The 26,285-nt window shown below is 37.7% G+C and overlaps 1 protein-coding gene across 20 annotated transcripts in view; it reads left to right on the forward strand.

The window, feature by feature from the left end:
• Positions 1–26,285, forward strand: part of TENM1 (teneurin transmembrane protein 1) — a 773,006-nt gene that overhangs the window by 30,380 nt on the left and 716,341 nt on the right. For 2 of the 20 annotated variants that reach the window (XM_087427639.1, XM_087427633.1), the window contains exon 3: positions 12,000–12,094. The exons of the other annotated variants lie outside the window; for them this stretch is intronic. The gene's annotated coding sequence lies outside the window, so the exon portion shown is untranslated. The remainder of the gene's footprint in view (positions 1–11,999; positions 12,095–26,285) is intronic. 20 annotated transcript variants of the gene reach the window in all.

The following is a 26,285-nucleotide window of genomic DNA, read 5'->3' on the forward strand; positions in this document are numbered from 1 at the left end:
ATCTCGGTGTAGTCACTGCTGGGAAGTGCCATTTTTTTTTAACCATTGGCTAATTTTGAAAAAAGAAAAAAGAGTATAATTCATTCATAAAACAAGCTCAATTATATTTCTGGGGAAAATCCTGTTCCCTGATGACGTAACTCACATCTCTATAACACAAAGTCTATAATAGAAATGTTATTCTAGTTTCATGCTTCCCCCTCCCCAGAAGTCGTTTCCTGTTGTTGTTTAAATGCAATAGATTTACTCAGGTTTTTATGGTTATACTGTCAACATTTCCAGTTTCTCTTTTAAAATTTAGTCTAGACAATGTTTTAAAAGGGCGTTTTTCCTAGCGAGAAAGTATGCATCTGAGCTCATCTTTCCTCACATAAATAGAAAACAAACAGCCTCTGTGTAATTTAAGCGAGGTTGTAGGAGACAGCTTGAGGCGATAGGAACAACGAAGCATCTCTCCCAGCACTGCACACATCCACTGTGGGACCTTGGGTAAGTCAGTTGCTCTATCTGGGTTTATTTCTTCTCATATAAAATGAGAAGTTTAAGCTGAATCATCTCTCAGTTTCCTTGAGTGCTTTAGAATTCTTCAAGATGTTTTTAAGTCTTGGTGAACAACAAATGCGGTTGAGTGGATTCCGACTCCTAGCGACCCTGTGTAGAGCAGAGCGGAAACTCTGCCCGGTCTTTTTGCACCATCCTCTCACCTCCTGGCGCTGTATCAGACAATGTTCCACTGCTATTCATAGGGTTTTCGTGGCCAATTTTTTCAGAAGTGGGTGGCCAGTTTCCTGTTCCTAGTTTATCTTATTCTGGAGTTCTGCTGAATCCTGTCCACCAAGGGTGCCCCTGCGGGTGTTTGAAATCCCGGTGGCAGGGCTTTCAGCATCACAGCAACACACAGCCACCACAGTATGACTACCGACAGATGGGTGGTCTGGTTCCCTCACTGGGAAACAAATCCAGGCCACGGGGTGTGAGAGCGCCTAGTTTTAACCACTAGACCACCAGGATAGGCTTTTAAATTCTTAGGCAGCCTTTATTTCAACTGTCTTTGCATTATTAAATTCTTTCCATCCTTTAAGGCCCATGAAATATTTTAAACTGCATGACTCTCACTTGACTTTCCCGTTTTTGAATTCCTACAGCATGTATACAGTCGGAATGCAGAATTTTGTATGTTTGTATAGTCATATTTTGTTATCTAATTCTTTTTTGTGTATTGAAATTATCTCCCCAACTATATTGCAAGAGTCTTGAATACAGGAACTATGTCTTATACCTCTCCTATTTCTTTCATTAAATCTATTACCTTTGAAGTACATTTTGAAGAAAAATTATTAATTGATTTGGATGAGATGTGAATCACTTATCACCTGAATTGAAAGAATTTGGAGTATGAACAAAGGTAGCCTCTGTCCATGGGAGGCTGATTCATTTGGTAGTTAAAAAAGGATATAGAGGCCTCCTCTGATTACTGATCTAGAGCCCTTAACTTGAAGTAATATTCCAATCAAAAAGGATTTTTTCTGGGTGTTTAGATCTGGGGATTCCATTTATGAGAGACAAGTCCCTATTTGGCAGGAAGGAGCTATTTTCGTCATTTTCTTTTCTGGACCTCTAATATCAACTTTCTAATCCAATCCAGCCAACATAAATTGAGCGTACACTATGTGTCATTTACTGTGATAGACACTGTGATGGGTTGGAGGAAGATTGGTGTGTGTAAAGATTGATAGGACGTAATTTTTGTCCTCAAGGGGTTCACAGTGTAGAAGTTGGGGTATAATCGACACAAACAAAAGAACAAAACACCCCTATAATATAATGTAATAAGAACAGCAATAGAGGTATAGATGAAGTGATTTGGAATCACAGACAAGGAAGCTTCTGACTGTATGTCATGTTTTATATCTGCAAATATACTACAGAAAGGTGACATTTATTTGGGCTTTTGAAAATGACTAGGAACTTGGCTGTTAGAAAGGGTAAGGAAGTGAATCTAAGATGGATCTATTAAAATAAGTAAAAGCATAAAGACATGCAATCTATGGTATGTCTGAGAGACCATGTGGTATGGCTAAATTATAGGATGTTTAGGGAAAACATTTCAGAAGAAGGGACTGGAGTAGTAGGCCAGCTTCCTAGCTTATCGCTGATTTTCCAAATTCCCTTAATTTCTTAGAGGATATATATCATAGAGCATTTTCTAAAAGCAATGAAGGTCACAGCATAGGGGAGATGGTACACAAGAGGAACTTGTGGAAATATATTCCTTTCTGCCATGAAATTTTCAGAATTAACTTCTCTAACCATCATATTTTCAAGACAGTAATTTTTTTTGTCCTTTTCTCTTGCATGTGTATTAGAAATGATGAGATTGTTTTAATTCATTTTATGACTAAATGAAATAGAAAAAAAAAACCTAAGAATGCATCTGAAACTGAAATCTTACAACTCATAGCAATAGGCAGCAACACAGACAGCTGACACTACATTGCATTCGGGCTTGAATATAGGAAACTTCAGCAAGTTTGGAATGTGGACCTTGTTTTCTTGGGGACTTTTTCAAGTCTCAGTGGTGGATGTCTCCTCTTCCTTCAGGCAAGCAGGGAATTTCCATTTACTCCTTTGTGTCTACTCCTTGGAAAACATAAAACCTACTCTCAGAAGAGGAGCTGATGAACTTAGTCATTTGGAACCCTAAGCAACTTAAGGCTCTGTGGGATGGTCTCCCACTGCTGTTTGTATTTTAACAAGGGGATAAAGGCCTTGCTTAACTTCAATAACAGACTTGATTTCCTGGTAGCTACTACCTCAACATTGACAAGAAGTCACTGAAAGCACTTCATACCCTTTTATCTCGTCCAATATTATTAAGCTACTTGAAGTTTGATATTTCTTGCAACTGAAATGAGAATATATAGCTAGATTCTTATTAAAAAAAACAGTATGAAGGATTTGGTTCACACTATTTCCCACACTAACTGTTTCCCTTTATAGTAATGAATAAACAATATTTTAGCTAGAGAGAAAAAGAGAGTGAGAACAAAAGAAAATAAAAAGACTGAATGAAGAAATGATTTTCTGGCCCTTGGGTTCTTTCCTATGGGACCTTAATTTTGGCTTCTCCTACATGTTGCTGAGTCTAAGAAACTGATTTTTGATTGGCAAGGAGAGTGTTAAGATTTTGAATGGAAACTTACCTATTAAAAGAACCATAATTTACGTAAGCAAATTAGCATGGTCTCAGGGTGTTTAGTTTTGAGATAAAACTAAATCTATTAAAAACTATCTGAGGGTCAGATATAAAATAGATATCTCAGTTCCTTTACAAGCAAAGCCACAGCCTGACTGAGAAGCAAATTAAGAAAGAGGAAAATAATTCTGATTTATACCAGCCATGTATGGCCACCATAGCCAGTTTGTTAGTCAGTTCATTGTAATTGGATTTCTGAATTATTTTTCCTCATCCTACATTATTGCCATCTTTAAAAGGAATGTGATCATTTTTCAGCTTCATGCATTGATAAGTAGGTATACAACTCCCACTGTTTTTCAGGTATCTCTAATTTTTGCCACTCTGCTGAAAAATATGTGACAAAACAGAAGTCAGTATATTGCATTTTACTTCCTCAGTAGAAAACAGTGTCAGCAGGCGGTGCAGTATAATACCTAGTGCTCGCAAGTAGAAACGATTTATTTCAGCCTGCAAGTATGCCTGTGGTGTACTTGGTTGGGCATTAGGCATGAGAGAGAAACAAAGCAAAAGATGTGTCTTCTTCCCTCAAAGTGCTTATCCTCTGGGATGAGAAATATGATCTGTACACATGCAGGGTGTATTGGTTTTCTATGGCTGTGTAACAAATTATCACAAACTGAGTGGCTTAAAACAACACCAGTTTATTATCTCACAATTTCTATAAGTCAGAAATCTGGGCATGACTTAGATTATTTCTCTCCTCAGAGTCTCACAAGGCTACAGTCAATGTGTTGGCTGGGTTTGGTCTCATCTGGAGGCTAGAGTGGGGAAAAATCCACTTCTAACTCCCTTAGGCTGTTGGCAGAATTAATTTCTTTGTGATTGTACAATTCATGGCAGCTTGGTTCTTCAAAGCCAGCCAAGGAGAGAGAGAGAGAGTCTGCTCCTTCAAGTCTCTAACTTCAGAGATGGCCTTAGCCTTCTTTAAAAAAGGGCTCTCCTGTCTATGTCAGGCCCACGCAGGATAATCTCGCTTTTGATTAAGCTAAAGCCAACTTATTTAGGGACCCTAATTACTCCTGAAAAATCCCTTTGCCTTTTCCATACTCTATAGATTAGAAGCAAGTGACAGATTCTGTCCACACTCAAGTGCGAGGGGATTACATAAGGGCATGACTTATTGGGTGTTACCCTAGGATGTGTTTGCCACATACAGCAAACACTAAGTACGAGCAATGACAATAAAAGTACCTTGGTACAGACAACAAGTCTAAGTGTAAAGTATGCACAAGGCCTGAGGGAACATAGAGAAAAAGTGATCCCTGCATGGGGGTAGTTCATTCATTCAGCAAAAGTTTATTATGCACTTACCATGTACCAGACCCTGTGTTAGGCTCTGAGGCTGAAGTAAATACTGAATGACAAGTGCCTTAGGTTACTCTTGAACACCTACAATGTTCAATTCCAGAGGACTCCAGAACCCTATTAGATGTATTTGTCTGAAAAAGAGATACTAAAGAAATAGATGACAGTAAATATGTTTACTTATACCATAATTTCCTTATATCTTGCTGTGGAGATACAATACAGATACACACAGACACATATAGACAGACACACACACACAAACACACAAGCATGTGGACAATGCAACATAAGTGAGTTTGACTGAATATCACAATCTGCACATATATCCCCTGACACAAAATTGTGATTGCTTTATTCTGGCCTCTTTATTTACTTTGTGAGGAAGGTGGAAAATTGTAATGATCAAGGCCAAGGTTTGGAGATCTCACTATAGAGTCTATTCGGGTAATGCATATCGTGAGCAAACAAGCCTCTCTCATCGGTCAGTGCATTTAACATATCACTTACAGTTTGTGTGAATCTTTTTCTTTTTTTACCTTATTGGGTCTGAACACCAGCCCTATCACATATACAGAGCAAAATTCCACTCCCACTTTGCAGAGGAATTCTTTGTTGAGAATTAGATAAGCAGGATAGCAGAAAATAAGGGCTAAAACCTAGGTCTTTTCACTTCAAATCAAGAGTTTTCTATACAATACTTATGACTTAACAGTAAGGAAGTAGTATGGAGGAGAAAATAATATAGACAACAAAAGTATCCAGATTCTCCAGTTCTACCTTGTAATATAAGATTTCCCCTCTTGGGGCTGGCCCCATGGCCTACTGGTTAAGTTTGGTGTGCTCTGCTTTGGCGGCCCAGGTTCAGTTCTTGGGTGTGGATCTACACCACTTGTCAGCAGCCATGCTGTGGCGGTGACCCACGTGAAAAATAGAGGAAGATTGGCACAGATGTTAGCTCAGGGTGAATCTTCCTCAGCAAAAAACAAAAACAAAAACAAAAAACAAAAAACAAAATGATTTCCCCTCTTCTTCTGTGTTTGGTGGGCCCTTTTTCACCTTGTTCATTTTTAAGCCCCAAATCATGGAGGCTGGAGTTCTTTATGGAGTCAGAGTATTTATACTCAAGAATTTATGAAAATAAAAGTCGTTGTCCCTAAAAAGGTGCCCTCGAACCCACCTAGAGGGACCACTTCCTATGAATAGGTTCTCTGTGCCCCATAAGTTTCTTGATCTCTCTATTGAGAGTGCAAACTAGCTTACCATTTCCATAGTGATTGTAATGATGTGAAAATTTGCCTGTTGGGAATGAGACTGAAATCACCAAATCATTTCATATAGGCTATTGCACAACTGACCATTATGATAATAAATTTCAAGACATTGCCATCTGCTTGGTCAAATCCACTTTGGGATGTTTGCAGTTCATCTAATTTTGCACCAGGTTTTATGTTCTTACTATTATTCAGGCTGCTTTAGGCCAAGTGTTTGGTCGGCTTTTCATTTTGTAGCCTTACTGTCTGCATCCAGGCTTCATATAGTATACTGGAGATTTGCTTGGCCATGTAAGGCTGCCGCATCCTGTCAATGGGAGATTGTGTTGGGCACTAAATCCTGAGAGGAATGGGCATTTGCTTCTTGTAGGTATCTCACAAGTTAATTGTAAAGGCCCTCTCAGGATACTGTTGCAATGTGTGTTTGTTTTCTGCAGGTGACACTCAAAGATTAAACAACAGTGTCATATCTGACTGCAGCTAACAGCCTCAAACCAAACTAGTTATGGAGATTTGGTGATAGGTAAATGGAATTTATGATTCCATAGTCATTTAGATACCACCTAATATGCAATTTTATCTGTCTTCAATTATTTGTATCTTATTTCACAGACATATTAAAGATATACCAACCCTAACCCTCACATCCAACAATTTTTGGTAGCTTGTTTCTCTAAAAATCTCTTTATAAGGTTAACTTTAAAATTTTCTGGTATCTCAACATTTAATGTTATAGCATAAACATAATGAGCTTTTCATTTTACACAATAAGTACATTAGACTAGTAATCTGGGTCCTTGAATTTTAATTGCTGACTTTATTACTAACTAGCTGTGTGACATTGAGAAAGTCACATAACCTCTCTAGGCCTTGGTTTTCTAGTTTATTTCCCAGGGCTCTTGTGACAAAAAATCAAGATTGTGTATACAAAAATACTTTACAGACAATGAAGTGCAGTGGATGCAGTAGTTGTTAATAATAATGGTAAATGTGGGTAACTTAGTTGGTGTTGCTATTTCAATTCATCATATGGTAAAACTTTTGTAAATGATGTTCACTCCCTAGTGTGAATATGGGCATTCTTAAATTAGCATTGTTTCATTTGAACTTAAACGTTGTTTTCTGATGAGGTTATGATGTTTTACATTTATCAGGTGTAAATGAAAAGGGCCCAGTTTTTCAAAGGTTCCTAATGATATGTTTTTTGCAGAAGGCATTACATGTTATTCGATTCTACTCCCTAACAAGTAGGAGGAACAGATATTGATGTGTTCTGCTTGCAGTGCTATGACGCATCCACATGCATTTTCAAAACATGCTCCATCGCAATATAGATCACGTGTGCAAAACTCGAGTGCCATCGACACCAAATCGTTTGAGTTATTTTTTACTAAAATTATTTTTCTCTCTAATGGCAAGAATTGTGGCTCTTGGAGCACCCAGAAAGTAACTCAGACCAACTACGATGGCTTAAAAATGTGGTTACTTTATTAGTTTATAGCAGTGATACAATATATGGTGAACAAGGAGAGGACAAACTAAACTGTTTTCCAAAAGAAACGTCCATGTAATTTTCACCACCTGAGTTCTCTGTTGACGCAAGGTTAAGGAGTTAGCATAATGCTCTTCCTGGATTGTGGGTTTAGCGGCACCTGTCTTTCAAAAGTTGAGCAGGAAAGCAGCCCAGCTTTTGTCTTCCTGCTGTCATTAAAAGCACCTCTGCTTCTCTTCCCCCTACCTGTGTCAATGGGAGTCTCACCACATCAAGAAACACTGCCTGTCATTGTGATGCCTTTATGATGTGTCTAAATTTTTGTTTTTCCACTTTTTATTTCATGCAGTATAGAAAAGTAAAGTAAATTTAGGCTTCCTATGGAGACGACATCTTATAAGTAAAATAATGTCTCAGATCTGCATAGATATTTCTCTATGTTAGTGTCTAATGATTTTGCTTGGAACCATGGGTATATTGGCTATTAATAGAGCCAGAGAATATGGCAAAAATCCAACTTCCTCCACGTTTCTGTTTAATATGCAAAACCAATCCTTCTCCATCCTCTTCTTTCCCGCCTTCTCCTCCTGTGTCTCTTCCATCCTCATAATGGTGTTAAGAATTGGTATAATTTCATTAACTAGAGGTTATGCAAATTAATACAGAAGGTTTCTTTTGATGGCCTAGATAATGTGAATGAGAATCACTTTCTCACTGTAAACTAATCTGCAATGACAGACACTCAATGTCATTTGTGTCACTGACAGCTTTTTACACCAGCTTTAGCAACCCTTGTCCTACTGAATCAAGTTTGTTTTCTACTCATAAACACAATATTCAGTCATGAATACCTTTTTGGTAGAAGTTGAATGGAGGAGGCTGTTAATATTGGAAATGAGCCATAACTCTGTTTCCAGAAACTTCCTTTACTTAGGCCCAGTGCAGGTTCACTCTACTTTATGTTTTCAGTGGCAGAACAGTGCCTGCAACTATAGTATACTTATACAAATTAACGTTGATTCAGTGGAGAATTGAAGGCACACAGGAAAGGAGCTTTTCCCTGTTATTCATTCAGTGAAGTATAATTTGGAAGGTTGTTATCACACGTTAAGCGTATTCTTAGTTCAACAGAGGAAGTCAATGAGGCAAGTTTGCAAGTGTTCATGGAGTGTCTACTATGTGCTAGGTACTCTGTTAGATACTCTGCCAGGTACAAAGGAATCATTTTGATGTTTCAAGCATTAACTTTATGTTCTTTGGATTTTAAGTGCAATACAAATTCAGACAAGAGAAACTTAGTGCAGACTATAGTATTTATGGATGCCTTTGTAGAAAAGTTGAGACACTGGGGCTTGAAAATCTATAATCTGGAGAGATTGAGAAGAGGAGTGAAAATATTCCATTTGGGCAGAATGACATGAAGACTCAGACTGTATTTCCTAGGCAAGAAAAAATTATTTGAAGTTTTTAAGCAGATATGTGACATGATAAAATGGTGTTAATGGGAGAGATTGGCAGTGGCTTGAGAGCATCATTTAGAAGGGTAGCACAGTAAGCTATGTCTATACATTACTTAAACAAATGGCCAGCTCAGGCTTTGTGTACCTACATGACTGAAATCAGTCAAAGAACTAGTTGTTTTGAAATTAACTGTCTTGGAACTGTTGTGAAAACAACCAGTTTGAATTCAGTTGTTTCTCTCCAAATCAGCTCATTATTATAGAAGCACTATGTGTTAATTACACTCAGAAAAAAATCGCTTAAGCTTGTTGTTTCATGGCTTACAGGCAAACCAGCTTGTGGATTACCTAAAACTTGGGCTTTTCAGCTGGAAGTTTCAGTGTTGTGTCGATAGAGCCTTTTAAGAGTTGCATAGATATTGGCAGGCAGTACTAAGATATGTTCGAATTACTAGGTGTTAGGAAACAGACTTCAGTTATCACCCATAGCAAAATAAGTCCTTGAGCAAAGAAGTGACAAAAGCCCATATGGTATACTTATTGAATTATTTTCAGTGGTCTAGAATTTACTAACTTACACATTAAAATTTACAGAGTGGAGAATGGATGAGAAGAAAAAAGTGACTGAAAGGCACTTTATTTTACATATCACGTTTAAAATAATCCATATTGGAGAATATACTATTGTCTGGAAATAGACTTTTCTGAAGAGAAGTTCATTTGTCAAAACCATATTCTAAAGGATTAGTACCAGGCTAAACCTTAAGCAGAAGTCATGAATATTTTTTAAACACTTATCTTCTCAGATCTGTATGTTGTTTCAAACTTACTTTTCCTAAAGGAACACCAACTGCTCTATCCTTAATGATATCCTGGGGCATTTTTATTTTTGCTTCTCATAGCCAACCTAAATATAATAGTTATATCAATTTCTCTTGGACATTAACTATTGATGCTTTCTCGATAGCTATTTTGATGGCATTGTTAATGCTGAGTAAGTTATCTGGTTGTGACAGCCTGTGGCAAGGGAGGCACCCACCCTACGGTAAGTGGGGCAATACGAAGCAAGAAAGTCCCTTTGAGAAAAGAAGCACTTTCTGTGTGGCACTTCTTGCCCAACAACCACATACTGCCACTACTCATTTCTTTCCAGCTTCCAATTTATAGCTATATCAGTAATACAGCACCAAGAGAGACTAGAGGCAGGGATACCATGTGCCTTCGGCACAGCCCAGGAAAGAGTTGATGGTGGTCCGAATTAAAAAGTAGTGGCAGTGGGGGAAGTAAGGGATGGACAGAGACATATGGTAGAGATGTTATGACAGTTGAATTTTTAAACTTCAGTAACTCTGGGAAGATGGAATGTTAAGAGTGAGAAGAAAGGTCAGAATGACTCCAAAGTTTCAATCTTGGGCAACTTGGAGCGTGGGTGTCATTAAATGAAATTGGACATTCAGGAGGTAGAGTAGGTTTGTGATGGGGAAAGAGGTTCCATTCAGGACATGTTGTCTTTGAGGTGCCCAAAGGGGTGATAGTCAACCGACTGTTGGGATTGTGAGATTGGGGCTAAGGTAAGAGATTGGGGCTGGAGACGTAGACATGAGAGTCACCAGTATATTCAGAATTTAGGTGTTAATTGAAGCTGTGGCAATGGATAAAATTGCCCATGGAGAGAATCTAGAGAGCAAACAAAACAAAACAAAATAAAATGGACTGAGGAAAAGACCTGAGGTACTGCTGGAAAGAAAAGTAGCCAATGAAAGATTAGTGAAGGGGCAGATAGAGAGATAGAATGAGAGCCAGGATGATGTAGTGTTTTGGAGTCTAAAGGAAAAGAGGGAGTCAAGAGGTGTGAGAGTGGTTGTCCTTATCAAATGTTGCAGAAAAGTTGAAGAGGCTAAAGATCAAAAAAAGGCACTTGGCACTTTGGTGACCTTTATTTAAGGAGGAATTTCAGTGGAGTGGAAAGAGCAGATATCAGATTCCAATGAGTTACTGAGGAAGTAGAAGTAGGAAATATATGCTAGGTCACACATCATCAGTGATAGGAACTATAGTGATAAAGTAAAACGAAATATGAAAATTGCCTTAAGTTTGTAGATTTTAATTCTGACTGTGCACAAATGCTTCATTAGGTACTATCTCCAGTTCATATGCTTATCCTTCCAGTATAGCACTGTGAATTTCTGTCAACAGCCATTATAGTTTTCACAGCCAAAATAGGGAGCAATAGAGATGAAGTCAAAGGAGCCGTTCCCTTACTGAGTCCTTTTCTGCGTTCCTTGGGTCTCATAGTACCTGGTACATAGTAGGCACTCAACAGCTGTTAGTTGAACAGAACCAAATCCCTTGAGAATCTCTATCTTAATACATTGATTGCCTTCGGGAAAAACAACCAAATAAAAGCTTTTCCACTGGCCGAGACCCACACATGATACCATGTCTTTTGGGAAAGGAGAAGTTGACATTTTAATTCTTCAGTGCCAATGTTTGATACTGGCCTTGTGGTGAAATGCCCCCAGTTGCTTTATCTGTTTTTCAAAGCAATTTTAATAACTAGGAACTTCATGTATATTGGCAGATCATCTTAACAGAAACTTCCAGAAATTCCCTCACCTAAATACACATGCACACTCACACACTGCCTTAAAGTCTTTTGTGAAATGAAGAATTTTATGTGTGGAACTGAGAATTATTTAGATTTTGTTTCATTAAACATTTGTCCTGATTTCACAGACAAAACATTGCTATCATTCTTTCATCTAATTGGTTTATCATCCAGACTTAAGCATCTGCATCAAATCTACTTAATCTGGTTTTTATGGTTAGAACTACTTGTTAACTTACAAAGTCTAAACATTTGTAGTGCATAAACCCCATATCACCAGTGTTTTTCATGTTTCTGTATCATGTTAAAATTTTTTACATCAGGTTATATACAAGGAAGAACTTTCTGAGGGACCTGTTAAACACTGAGAAGTGATAGAGAGAGACAGAGAAACATATTTATTCTCTTAAAGTCTACTAATGATTTAAATAATTATCTGTCTGATAATGGGGTGCAGGGATTTGTGGTCAGATAGGGTTGATGGCCATGGTAATATGACCTCATAAGGACTTTTCTAACTCTTAACTTTAAACAATTGTTTAGCCATCTCAAGTCATTTCGGTATAAGATGGAGTATAAATAAATACATTTTATTATTTAGGATGTTCTTAACTACAAGTTGGAAAAAAAACCCACAACTCAGAATGGCTTTAACAATGAAGAGATTTATTGTCTCACATACCAAGAACTCCTAAGGTAGGATTGGTCATTTCCGTGGCTTAAAGACATCATTTTATTTCCTGCTCTTCCGTCCACAGTATGTTGGGTAGTTTGTCCTTCATAATATCAGTATGGCTGCAACATCTCCAGGCATCACATCCTCATACAACAATACAGAAAAGGGCAGAAAAAGATTATTTGTTTCTTGTAACTCTTTAAGTGCTAGGAAATCTTTCTCACCCTTTTACCCCCATGAAACCTTCCCCTCACATCTCATTGGCCAAAATTGGGTCACATGAGTCTTCCTTAGCCAATTGCTGACCAAAGAGAATGAAATTACCGTAATCCACTTACACTAATCAAGAAGACACTCTGTGATTGAGTCTGAGTGTTCGGCTTCAGCTGGGACTAAGGCTGGGGTGGTAGATAGACCTTTTTTTTTTTTTTAACAGCTGTATTGAGGTATAACACACTTTTACAATAAAATTCACACATTTAATGTGTACAGTTCAATGGCTTTTGGTCTATTCATAGAGTTGTGCAACCATTACCACAGTCAACTTCAGAACATTGCATCACCCCTAAAGGAAATCCCATACCCTTTAAATAGTCACTCTCTATTCCCCTTTTGACTTTACATTTGATATATTTTTTTGAATTCTCAGAACTTCTTAGTTACTGACTCAAGATTCAGTATAATAAGTGAACATATCTGGATATAATCATCAATTCTATAATTAAAATATGGCATGAAAAATATAACTTTTTAAATTCATTTGGGCTGATGTATGAATTACCCCAATAGATGATGTGGACGATACAATAGATGATCAGTGTTATAACATCAGTTCTCAGAAGACCGCAGTATTTGTCAGGCCCACTTATCCCAGGACTGGGAGTTGAGTTTGGTGAAGAATGGCAAAAAATAAATTTTTTTTAGAAACATGATCATGCACACAGGAAGACTTATTCAGGAGATGGGTGTGTTAGTCCTGTAAATCCATAGGCCAAAGCTAAATTCAGTCTGAAAGTTTCAAGCAGGCTAGAATGAGAAGTTAAGGGGCTTAAAACCAAAAGAGCATATACAGCTTCTTTCTTGTGATTAGTAGTCATATCCACGTAGTGCTTTGTGTGGACCTCCCTGATCATTTGTGGGTCATTGTACCCAATTTCTTTTTTGACTGAACTCGATTTCCTACTGGTTAGTTGTGCCTTTTTGGATCTCAAAATCTCATCTCTTCATGTGTTCATGGACTGTTTCTGCCTTTGCTCTCCCACACAGCTTGGATCTCTGGAAGCTGACTCCAACTCTCCTTATTTAAATAAGCACATTTATTTGTGATCAGATACTGCTATTTGCTTATCCAACAACCATTTCCTCTGCCTTCATTGTTAACATGCTATCAGATTTTTTTCAGGTATCCAAGAATCCTAGAGTCAAAATCATACGTGACATTTTATAAATGGAAGGGAACTTAGAAGTCATTTAGTCTTCATTTTTTACTGTGGGAATGACATTCAAGCCTATATCCTCCAGTTGGACCTGGCATCTCAAACACTAACCTCCATTAGTATTTACATCTGTAAATATACAGTGGTTCCTTGACACCGGTCTGAGCATCAGTGTGGGTAATTTTGCCTACTAATACCAACCATATGGGCCCTCGTTCTCTTTTGGGAACTTATTAAATCAGAATATTTAGGAGTGGAACCCAAAACTGATACTTTACAAGCTCCCAAGAGTGATTAAAATGTGCATCTAGTGCTGAGAGCTGCTGGCTAGTCTAACTTCCACAAAAATTGCTTTGAGAAAAATGGATATTAATGCCATAAAGGGCTAAGATTGGGTACAACCTTAAATTTTTCTGGTTGATATCATGTAGACAACCATGCCCTTCATCCCTGCTCCAAAATGCTCCTTGATACTTCTACAAAGCCTGTCTTGACTGGGAAGGACCATAATTGATTCAGTTTGGTATTTTCCATGATTTTTAAGAATATATTTATTATCTATGTATATAGATAATAAACGGGATGCAGGTAAGAACACATCCAAAAAATATTCCTTCCCCTCCATAAATTTGATGTCTTTATTTTTGGCTTAGGGATGTGTGTCATAGAAAGTTCAATTTCTTCACGTTTAGTGTGATATATACTATATACATTTGGTTTAAAAGGTGAGTTTTAGGAATACTGAGGCATATTGAATATTCTGCTCTTTTACCTTCTATCAGCTAGCGAGTTTGTTCAAATGATGACACTTTTTCCCTGATTTCGTGAGATTATTGCTCAGATATATGTTCAAGTGAAGTGTTCCAGGGAACATATTTAGGCATTTCCAGGTTTTCTTCCATGAATTGTACCCTAATTAAGCTCTGAATAACATATGATTGTATTTTTATACCTTGGTTTTGGACTCCTTTCACTTTAGAAATGCATTCCAAACACAGCCATCAGTGTTGAATTCATAATGCAAAGTTATTTGGAAATCACTGCATGTTAGTTTGTTCACACCAAATAGACTTGTTGGGAGGTCAGCCATTCTTGGAAATTGCTCCCAGAGAAACCAATCATCATCAAGTTTTATTACATGTACATGGTGTAAAGTGCTCCAAAATCTATAACAGCAGCAAAAACCATGGTATCAGTCGATGGGTACAAAAGCATATGTAATGTATAAGTGTCTGCATGCAGCCTTGTGCCGAGTACTTGGATTGTGACGTGGTGCTGACATTTCTATTTTCAAGCTGTATTGCATATTGGGGTGATTGCTCTAACAAGCTAGTTAAACAGAAGCAGAAAATTGTCCCAGAGCTTCTAATATAAGGCAAACAGCCTATGTATACATGTATGACTATGGTACCATTTTCTAAGTGATTAAGTAAAAATGATCAGCTAGACCAGCAGTTCCCAACTGTGCCTGCATATTAGGATCACCTAGGGAGATTTTAAAAAAATATTGACACCTAATCTCTACTCTTGGTGATTCTGATTTAATTGGTCTGGAGTGAGGCCCAGGCATCAGTATTTTTTGAAGTCCCCCAAAGTTGAGAATTACTGGACTGGACTACATGCCTTGTGAGGATAGGCCAGTGCCTGATACATAGCAGTTCAATAAATCTTTGTTTTATGCAAAGTTACCAGCAGTAGAGTTGGTAGAAAGCTGAACATTTAGGTAGTTTCAGAGATGGTTATAAAGAATAATCTCACAAAAGCCCTCCTTAGGAGGGTTGCTTAACCACCCATCCGTTATGCCTGTGTCTTGACTAAGGTGGAAAAGTGTCAAAAACAAAAATACACGGGCCCTAACCTCAAGGTGTTTGTAATCTCCATAGACTCTACTAGTTTCCCATGTTCTCCTTTTTGTGTGATCTCCTTTCTGGTCTTAACTCCCTTAAGAAGTGTGGACAAATACTGCTTCAAGTGGGTCTGCTTTTTCTTTTCATAATAATATAGAGAGGAGGAAGGTCAAAATATGTTGAGTAAAGAGCAAGTGCCCTCTATGGAATTTCAAGATCGTTTCTGTCTGTTGGCGCAGTAACGTCTCTGGGTTATACTCTTGCTGTAACTTCATACTTTGAGATCTAGTTTACTGTTAATTGCATCTTAGAAACTTTTTCAAAAAGAAAATTTTCAAACTAGTTTTCATCTTTTACTCTTTGTCATAACTTCGATGACTTCAGAGTCTTATCCCAAACCCCAGGGTTATGACTCCAATTTAAATATGTAAATTTAAGAAATGTAATGCCAGTGCCCTTTGTTTTTAGTGTAGATTGCCTTCAAACGCTAGCATAGCTGGGATTTGATAATTACTTTGGCCTATAGTAAATTTAGTTGGGTAGTGAATCAGGTAACATTTAACTAATTGATTGTATTTTCTTTTTATTAATTCCATGTTTGCAATTGAGTTATGTGTGAAGCAGTAAAAACATCCCGCTGTTCTTTGAAAATGGTGCTATATTTTATCACACAGTGTCTTAAGCATACTAATGTTTAGGGAGATGATGTGAGGATTAAATGCAGCTTTAGTTTATGCAAGAAATACCTCTCAACAATAGTCAATACAACATACATGTAGTGAAAATGACGATCAACTGACCTATTAAGTGTGGAGACAGATGTCTTGTGTAAAAGATTTCTGTGTCATCACTGGGAGACGTGAGTGTGCATTATTCATCTCTGCTCATGCACTACATTCAAATCCTTTCCAAGTGTTCCCTTTTGAAGCACTTTCATGCTGAATTGCTGTCTGTGAATTTGTGCCTTACATTTAATACACAATTTGACTTTTCGAAGAATCACAGTAGCAAAGTAGGGTAGAAACTAAGGGTCAAAAAATAGCTTAATCTGAAAATCCCGGTTTATGTAGATACGGTTGTGTCGGGGGAAGAGGGAGAATCTCCCTCTGCCCTTTCCCTTAAGTTTCTTCTGGCTGGCCAGATAATTAACGAGACAGGTTAGCAGGAGAAAATAATACCAAGTTTAATAACATGTATACATGGGAGAAAGCAGGGACACTGCATTTCTCAACACAATAGCAGAAATTCTCGTCTTAAATACCATTTTTAGCCAATGACAAAGGAGGATTTTGGGGGTTGGGGGGAGTCAGTTATAGGAGATTACCACTAAAGCACAGTAAACAAGAGTAAGGTTTTATTATGCAGCCCCAAGGCCTCACCTTCCACATTGATAAGTCACTAGAAATGAGCTCATCTCCCTCTCTTCTCCAAACAGAGAGGGAGATACCTTTACAAATGGAGATTTCCCTTATAAATGTAAATGATTGTCTGGCAACTCCTCGCAGGGTCATCCAGAGAATGTGGCCAGAGAGACAGAACTTCTGATAGGAGGGGCTTGTTGGTGCCTTTCCTATTGTAACATTTACCCTACATTATCTTTATAGCAGTCATGATAGATCTATTCTAGGAAGGAGCCACCATGTCAAATTCTTTGGGCAGTTAGTGGGGGAGGTCAAATGTCCCTAGAGAAAACAACCAAGGTAAAGATAGAGATTTCAGGGTGGCCAAATCTTGATCTCCCACAGTTGGTATAAGAGGACTCCAGTGAGGAAGTGCTTTGTGAAAATGAAAGCTCTACAAATGTTAGATGGGATTATTGTACTCAAGTATGCTTGGTATTAAAACACCCTCTGTTTTGCTGATTAGTAAACTTTCTCTAATTACCCATCAAGAAAAAGGAAAAAAAAGAAATAATGTTCAATTCTGTTTTAGTAGTCTCACCTGAGGAATTTAAGCCAGTTAGGCTTTTTTTTTTAATCTTTTCACTCAGGAGGTTAATTCGGTCTACATCTATAAGAGGAAAAGACCTTTTTCTTAAAGGGTTGAACTAGTATAGAAAGGCCTATAATTAATGCAGTAAGTGATTCTGGAAATTGCGTTTGAATAGAATCCCCTGCCCCCTGGTTATACACCCCAAGGGCATTCTAACGGTTGAAACTCCTGGAGAGAACCCTGCTTGTTTTACCTTTTCTGAGTTAAAAGAGAACACTTGGTGGCCGTCCTCCTTAAGCACCAAATTTCCTTGATTTAGTTCTTTCTTGGGGGAAACAAAAGAGTTTCCCTCAATCTTTTCTTGGGCTCCTCACAGATTCCTTTCTCCTTTAAGCAGTAACGGAATTACTATGACATTTCCTCCAGTGAGGAAACAGCAGTTGGGGGACCCTAGCCTCATGATTGCTTTTTCATTTGAGACTCAGCTTGCTCAGGAAAGAGTTGTTTCTGGGGGATTTTAAGACACACCTCCATTCTTTGCGTTATCACTGACTTAATTGTTCTCTATTCTCTCTCCTCTCTTAAGCAACTCTTTCAGTGAGTGGGATTTGGATTAGGGTTGTCATATTGTCCTCTTCAATAGCATCTACCAGTCGCTTGACCATATAACACATCTTGAATCCAGAAGGTATTTTTCGGTGGCAGTAATCTTGATCTTCACAAACTTCGTTCTTTGCAATATGATTGTTTGCACAAGCTATTGAGGTAAATCTGTTTCTGTGCTTTCGTAGAACTGTGTGGCTAAAGCTCTCCTCTTAGAAGTTTCCCTATGGAATGATGGCTCTTAAGTTATACCAGAAAGCCTTCTTTGAATACCATGAATAGAGAATCTAAGTGTATGTGTTGTTTCTGACCAAATGAACAAAAATCATCATTTTTCTATAGTTCGTGTCCTCTCCTTTCATTGCAATTAATTAGTATTCCATGGGTGTGACTTTTTTCTCTTCAGCCACATCTGCATTGGGTGGGGGAGGAAAAATATTTTCCCTCTACCCTTCTGGGTTCTTGACTGAGACCTCCCTGTAATAAAAAGACAGACTAACAGGAGAAAAACAGAAGTTTAATAACATGTATACCTCCTGTACATGGAAGAGACCCAGGAAAACTGAGTGACTCCCTGAAATGGCCCAAGTCAACACCTTAAACACCATCTCCAGCTGAAGGCAAAAGAAGATGTCCGGGTGAGGAGGCAGTTATGGGAGGTTATCAGGCAAAACACAATAAACAAGGGTAAGGTTGTTATGCAGATCTAAGTGGTCACCTTCTCAATGGATAAGAGTTTCTACAGTAGTCCTTTGCTTCCTGGTGCAGAAAGGGAGACACCCTTACAAATGGAAATTTCCTTTATACATAGATGTAAATGTCTCTTAAAAAGGGTAACCTCAATTTTCAGAGCTTTTCCTGTGTCTACTGTTTCTTAAAAATCGTCAGCCTAAAATAATCCTTATGCCAAGGAGGTATATTTTGGCGTGGTATATTCTGTTCCCCTTCAATTGGGCAAGTCATCTCTTACCTTCTTAAAGGCACACACGCTCACACACATATTCCTCTGCATATTCACACTACTTCTTACTCTTTACTGCCTTCCGTGGAGTATACTGCCCTACTAGATGAATACACAAAGTAGCTTTATTATGATGCTTTCTAGGAAAACTCATAAATTAAAAGTAAAATCAACTTATAGGTGAAAATATATTTTAATATGTTTTGTACAGTGCTTGTACATGAGATGCAAGATGATATTCTTAATGACAAATTTCAGTCTATGTTAGCTAAGGTTGTTGTGAGGTCTCAGTATATTTACTTAGGCCAGAGTTTCTCCACAAAGGCACTAATGACATTTGGGGTTGGGCACTTCTTTGCTGTGAGGGGCTGTCCTGTGCATTGTAGGGTGTTTAGCAGCATCCCTGGCCTCTACCCACTACTTGCCAGTTGCATATCCCCTACCAACTGTGACTGTCAAAAATGTCTCCAGACATTGTCAAATGTCCCCAGGGTGGGGATGGGTGGGGACAAAATTGACCCCAGCTGAGAACTACTGGGCTAGACTATCTGGGGCCTGGCCTTTCATTAAAAAGATACAATCACCTTTCAACATAAACTATGCATATAATTTTCAATTAATGCCAGTTATACTATTTGTTTGTATCACCCTCATGACCCTCAATGTAATTCCTATATTTGAAGAGTTAAAAATAGCCTCATCTGTTTTCTATGATTGTGACATGATTATCCAAGGAATTTATAACATCTTTACCCAAGCTCCATTTTCAAGCATTTTCTCTTACAAAGCAATAATCTATAATATACCACAAACAGTTCATCTGTGTCGTTTTCTGCATCGGTCTCTGATCTGTGTGTTATGCTGACTTGCCATTATTTTTAAAGCAGTGATGCTAAACTATTTTGGATAAATACTTTCATTACTTTGTAACTTTGCTGGAAAGATTAAAAACATTTTATTTTAATATTTTGGGAGATTTCTCTTTTACTAAGGATTTTTAGCCAGCATTGCTTTTAAAGATGTCATGTTCTGATGATTTATTTGTTAAGTTTACCCTTTCAACATAACCGCTGCTATAAGCTTGAGATGCATCATACATTTTAAAGACCTGTCGAATTTCAAGAATTTCGATTTTTTTCCCCTCACATTCACAGGAATTTTATACAGACAGATATCCTATTTAAAGATAACTTTGATTTTGTATAAACCTCACTGTGCCATTTAAGTAATAAATATTGGTGCGTGAACTGGTTTGACTTTCTGCTGAGAACTGCTAAAAGCTTTTTACTAAAAAACAATAGGGAATGTCAAACACTGAATCACGATCTCACGGAAACAATTTTTCTTAGAAAGACTTTCATCACACAGAAGTTTTATCCTTGCTCAAATTTTGCCAGAAATTATATCTGGTTAAAATCTACTGTGATGCTTTGTGTAGCTTGTTTACCCATGTTTTTAGGAATAAAGAGCATGATTGTAATATGTTGCTAGCTTTTAACTTAATTTTTATCTGTTGATATATTTAGACACAAAACAAGGTTATGACTTTATTTTAGGGTAGGTATTCACTAGGAGATGTGGTATAATAGCCATGTGCATGTTTAATAGTAAATGACTGTATGGGGGATCAGAATTTGCCACCCTAAAATGTGTCTCTCTGGCATGATTATTTTTAAGAACAAAAGACTCAGAAACAAAGTTTGACCTTTTCCCTAACTGCCTAAAAGAATTTAAGATAGAAGGCTTGTCCCAGGAAGGAGCTATCACCATGGATAACTCTAGGTGTGGTAGACTGGGAGGAACCTTGCTAGGCCCGTTTTTATCTAAGTTCTCTCTCGGGCCCCATTGTCTACAGATGGCCCAGCAAACACTTGAGTATCAAACATTTGCTTCTCCATCTCCATGTAAATTGCCTTCCTCCCCTTTGAATCCCCAAACCACTACCCCCAACATGCTCCTTTGTCATTAGCTAAAGATGGTATTTAAGGTGGTGGCTTCAGCCATTTGGGGGAGTTACTCAGTTTTTCTGGGTTTCTCCCATGTATATATGTTATTAAACTTTGTTTGATTTTTTTCCTGTTATTCTATCTCATGTCAATTTAATTCTTAGACTAGCCAGAGGAACCTAGAAGGAGGGGAGGAAAATTTCTTCCTCCCCTACAACTGGTTGCTTTGAAGCGAATAAGCTAGAAATCCCCCCAAATAACCCACTTATTTTCACTACGTCTTCTTGCCAGTCTGTTCCCTCTAACCCAGGCCCGCTGTCTCACAACACAGACCCCGTGAAAGGAATGTAGACTTGGGAGAGTTTAGTCACCACTATAGAAAATTTGCTGGAATAATATAAACTACTAGGTTTATTTATTTTAGTGTTTTTCAGCTACAATATGCTCTCTGTGAGTTTTGACTAGGCCTTAATTTTTGTAACTCCTATAGATCTATTTAGAATAGTTGAGAAGGGGAATAAAAATGAAAACCAAACAATAACTCAGATTACCCATGCTGACTTCATGTAAACACAATCTTGCATGTGAAATGTGAAAAGTCCCTTTTCCCAGCTAACCACCATTTTGGACTTTTCCTTATCTCCCTTTCTCCCTCCCTCTCTTTCTTCCTTCCATTTCTTGATAGAAATATGTAGCTGGTGATGGTCCTCATTACACATGCTACAAACACATGTTCATTGCTGAAATAACAGTTTAATTAGGCTAAAAAATAAGAATGTTGCCTGTGTTGGACGCCAGAGGAAGTGAATCCTAAGACACCTAAAAGATGTAAATTGCACTCTTCCATCCTAATTTAGTGCCTCACATATGGAAGGTACTTAATTTTATTTTTTTCTTTGATCAGGGTATCCTTACATTAGAAGCAAAAAATGATCCTGTTTTCTTCTACTTTTAGTTTCTTCAATGATCACAGTTACTTCCCCTCCCCAGATGGGGACAGAAAATGTTTTACATAGCATTAACATTCAATATCTTAAATACGCTTAATTCCATGGCACTTAAAGTGTATTAGAATTTATCCATTCTTGCATGGAAGTTATTTTCCTTAATAATTAAATATATTAGTTAATTCATTTACTACTTACAAATTCATTGAGGACTAAATATTTACCATACCCTGTGCTAGGCACTGAGGATGCAAATGGGTGAGATGCCATTTCTGTCCTCAGAAACTGACAATCTAGTGGAAGAGAAGAGGACACAAATAACTATGGTCTGGTGGAACAAGGGCTATAATTTAGATCTATACAATGTGCCATGGCAAACAGAGGAGGGTAATTTTGTTAATGGAGACACAGAGTGGGCTATAGAGGGAGAAGGTAACATTTGAGCCGGTCTTGAAAAATGGATAGGATTTTACCAGTTAAAGAAGTAAGAGTGTATGTTGGGGGTGTGGGTGGGATCCATTCCAAGCTGCTAAAAGAGCATGAGCCAAGGCATGGAAGTACATGACTTGTTTGACATGTGTGTCATATGTTCCATTGTGGCTAGAGCATAAGTTGCACTGGAACAATTTAAAATATATAATATAGAAAGATAGTCAGAACCTTGGATGCCAATTAATGAATTTGGACTTTGTCCTGTAGGCAAAGAGAGCCACTAAATTCAGTTTTAAGCAGAATTCTGGCATGATCTGGTTTCCATTTTATAGAGAGAATTTTGGTAGCAGTATTGAGGATGGATTAGAGGGAGAGGCTATGGGATGTAAAAGAACCAGTTAGGAGTTTACTACAATTATCCAGGTAAGAGATGATGAGTACCTGAATTAGGACATGGGCAGTGTAAATGGAAAGGAAGAAATATTTTGTAGTGTGGGAGATCAAGATTTGACCATCCTAAAATATATCTCTTTACCTTGATTGTTTTCTCTGAGGGACATTTGACCTCCCCCACTAACTGCCTAAAGAATTTGACATGGTGGCTCCTTCCTGGAACAGATCTATCATGATGGCTGTAAAGATAACGTAGGATAAATGTTACAGTAGGAAAGGCACCAACAAGCCCATCTTATCGGAAGTTCTGTCTCTCTGGCCACATTCTCTGGATGGCCCTGCAAGGAGTTGCCAGACAAACATTTACATTTATAAGGGAAATCTCCATTTGTAAAGGTATCTCCCTCTCTGTTTTGGGAAGGGGGGGATGGCCTCATTTCTAGAGACTTATCAATGTGGAAGTTGAGGCCTTAAATCTGCATAATAACCTTACTCTTGTTTACTGTGCTTTAGTGGTAATCTCCTGTAACTGACTCCCTCCACCCCCAACATCCTCCTTTGTCATTGGCTGAACATGGTATTTAAGACGAGAATTTCTGCTATTGTGTTGAGAAACGCAGTGTCCCTGGTTTCTCCCATGTATACGTGTTATTAAACTTGGTATTATTTTCTCCTGCTAACCTGTCTTGTTAATTATTTGGCCAGCCATAAGAACCTTAAGGAAAAGGGCAGAGGGAGATTCTCCCTCTTCTCCCAACAGTAGGTATGATAGACAGAACTTAGTAACCAATTGTATATCGGGCGCAAGGAGCAATAGAGAAAAATGACCCTAAGGCTTTAACTATCACCTAGGGGAATACAGAAGGAGGATTGGGAAAGGTGATGTTGGATGTGTTTGTTATAAGATTACTGTAGAACACTAGGCATTCAGAACTATGGAACTGGAGTTCAAGAGAGAACTCAGAGATACATAGATTTGAAAGCCATCAGCATATATGGGATAGGTAAAACCATGTACCTGAGTGAAATCGCTCAATGAGAGCATATAGAATGAGAAGAGACCAAGGAAGAGGACATAACTCAGGGGAAAGACATGTTTTAAGAAGCTAGTAGAGAAAGGGAATCAAACAAAGGGACCAAGTAGTTGGGCTAGAGAGGTAGTAATTAAACTAGAGGAGAACTAGGATATAGTGCTTTTGAGGAACTGAAAGAAGAGAATGAGAAGGAACAGAAGGAATGAGACAAGAGAAATTAAGAAAGGAAGAAAGATTGAGAGACTGAGAGAAATTGAGAAAGAGATTGAATGCTGGAGAGAGAGCAAGAGAATGAGCAAGAGAAAGAGCGATTACAAAAGGAGAGTGAGAGAGATAAAGACAGATATATACATATAGAGAGAGTTAGAGATACAGAGAATTTTGAAAGGGAATATAATTGACAGAGCACATTTTCAGAAGAGGCAGTACAGGGGAGATGAAGGTTAAAAGCACAGATGAGGGAAGATTTTTAGAAAATGAAGAGGACATTTCTTCCTCTGTGCAGAAGGGAAAGGAGTAAGAATAGATGAAAATACATCTTGAAGGTATAGATAGGTAAGGGAAGTTGAGAGTTCAGACCTGATGACTTTTGATTTCTCTAAGAATAAGAAAAAAGGTCATTCATGGCCCAAGTGAAGTAGGGCTGAGTAAAAGCATCACTGCTAGATTTTTGAGGACCAACTCTTGTAAAAAAAAAAAAAAAGAAATTCGTAGATGTGCAATGGAGCCATTTAGCAAGAAGATGTGGGTTTTCTCTTGCTCTCATCTGCCTGTGAGCAGGAAGAAGAAAAAAAAAAAAAAAGGAGGGATGGATGCAGTGTTGTGAATTAGCAAGTCAGATGTGGTAGCAGGTCAGGGGCATAAGGGACCTGTGATCACTGATGAGGGTCAGGTAGGCATGGAAGGGTAGTCAGGAAGAGGCTGGTAGACTAGGAACTTCGAGAAAAGGATGTGATTGGAGGTTTCGCTGAGGTTGAAGAACACATTTAGTGGGAGTGAAAAAGTATATTTTAAAGTCGAATTATAAGGTTAGAGTCTTGCAGATTTAAACAGAGAGTCTATTATGGCTCAACTAATTTTTATAATGAAAAAGTAATGTTGAGTAAAACATGAAAAGAATCTTTAAACTCCCGTGAAGCGTGTGCCTGTGATTAGAATTGTGAAAGCTTATAGGAGTAAGATTAGAAAAAGTGAAGCTGGAAATGAAATGCTGTGTGTGTATGTGTACATATATATACATTGTTATACATTAGTATTTATTATATATGTAATATATATTTTTATATGTATATATGTTTTCTTTCAGCCTATTTCAAAAAAGAAAAGCTTGAAAAACTTTGATGAATCTGTGTTTAGATGACAAGGGAAAGATTGGACCTGAGAAGAGCTAATGGAAATTATTAGGAAATTATTAGGGTCAGATTCTTGGTAGGTGGGCTTACAATTCAAAGTGACTTTTAACATATTGAAGAAATGGTTAGAAGTCAACCAAATTCAATTACGGCGTGTTGTGGGGTACCTGGGATTTAAAAACAAACCATGAGTGAGGAAGTCCTGGCTTGCTAATCATAAACCCTTTAACTTTTTTTTATGCCTCACTAAATATGTGTTGCATTAACTTAAAGTGTAAGTTTTCCTTGTTAACAGGAAAAAACTGCCAATTAACTCTACCCTTCACTCTATTGATCCTAACTCTCTCTCTCTCATCCTCTATCCAGTTGGTCCCTAATTATGGCTGGTTCTACCTCAGAAATATCTTCTTGAATGGATCTTTAATACCTCTCTGTTGACATAGTGACCTTGTGTTTGCATAAAATTCACATACGTTGCCTAGTAAATTTTGCTGATCATTTGTGCCGATTAAAAGGTAATACAAGGGTATAAAAGCTCTTTCTTAAAAGGGACAGAATTCTAGTTAGTTTTCCTATCAGAGTGTCCTGAATCAATATAGTTTTCATGATTAAGAAAGTTAAAAATCAAGCTGTAAAGATTTAACTTTCTCCTATGCCAGTGAACCCAACCTTGATCAAACCAAACTCGAGTTCTCAGCTCCAAGAGAGCATTTATTCTCACTGTGTTTTCTGCTTGATTTCCCTCAGTTGAAGTGAAATGGATGAAGAATTTTAATTTGTCTTTTTTGCATTCAAATATAAAAAGTCATTGAGTGTTAGTTGGAAATTTATGAAGTGACAGTCTTGTTAATAAAGATAAATGAGATGGCTTGTTTTATTACTATTAACGTTGCACATAATGTAGCTTTGCTAAATAAATATAGGGTTACATTTTGCAAATTTTGCAAACTAAGAATCTATAGCAATTGTAGAGCTTAAGGCCAAGTTGTAATTTTCAGGTACATTTTAATTTTTGGTAAATTTAAAAAATTGGAAAATCACTTAGATTTATTTGAAATATTTGTGAGGAAACCTGGTTACAACCTTAATGATTTCCAGTATTTGCAGTGATGTCTCAATCATCATACTTAAAACAATGAGGACTAATGTAAAACATATAGTTACGGGGTAATTGAGAAGCAGAATCCTCCATGGTCTAATACAAGTCAATGCCATCACTATGAACTCCATAGGGGAGCCTGTTTTTCTGGCTGCAGTGAAATGCTTATAGTCTCAAAGAAGTAATCAGGCTCAGATTTTCTGTGGGAGATGGAGATTAATAGGGGGAA

This window comes from Ceratotherium simum, chromosome X (assembly GCF_057802395.1).
Source record: "Ceratotherium simum simum isolate JZ-2026a chromosome X, ASM5780239v1, whole genome shotgun sequence".
Classification (NCBI taxonomy): Eukaryota; Metazoa; Chordata; class Mammalia; order Perissodactyla; family Rhinocerotidae; genus Ceratotherium; species Ceratotherium simum.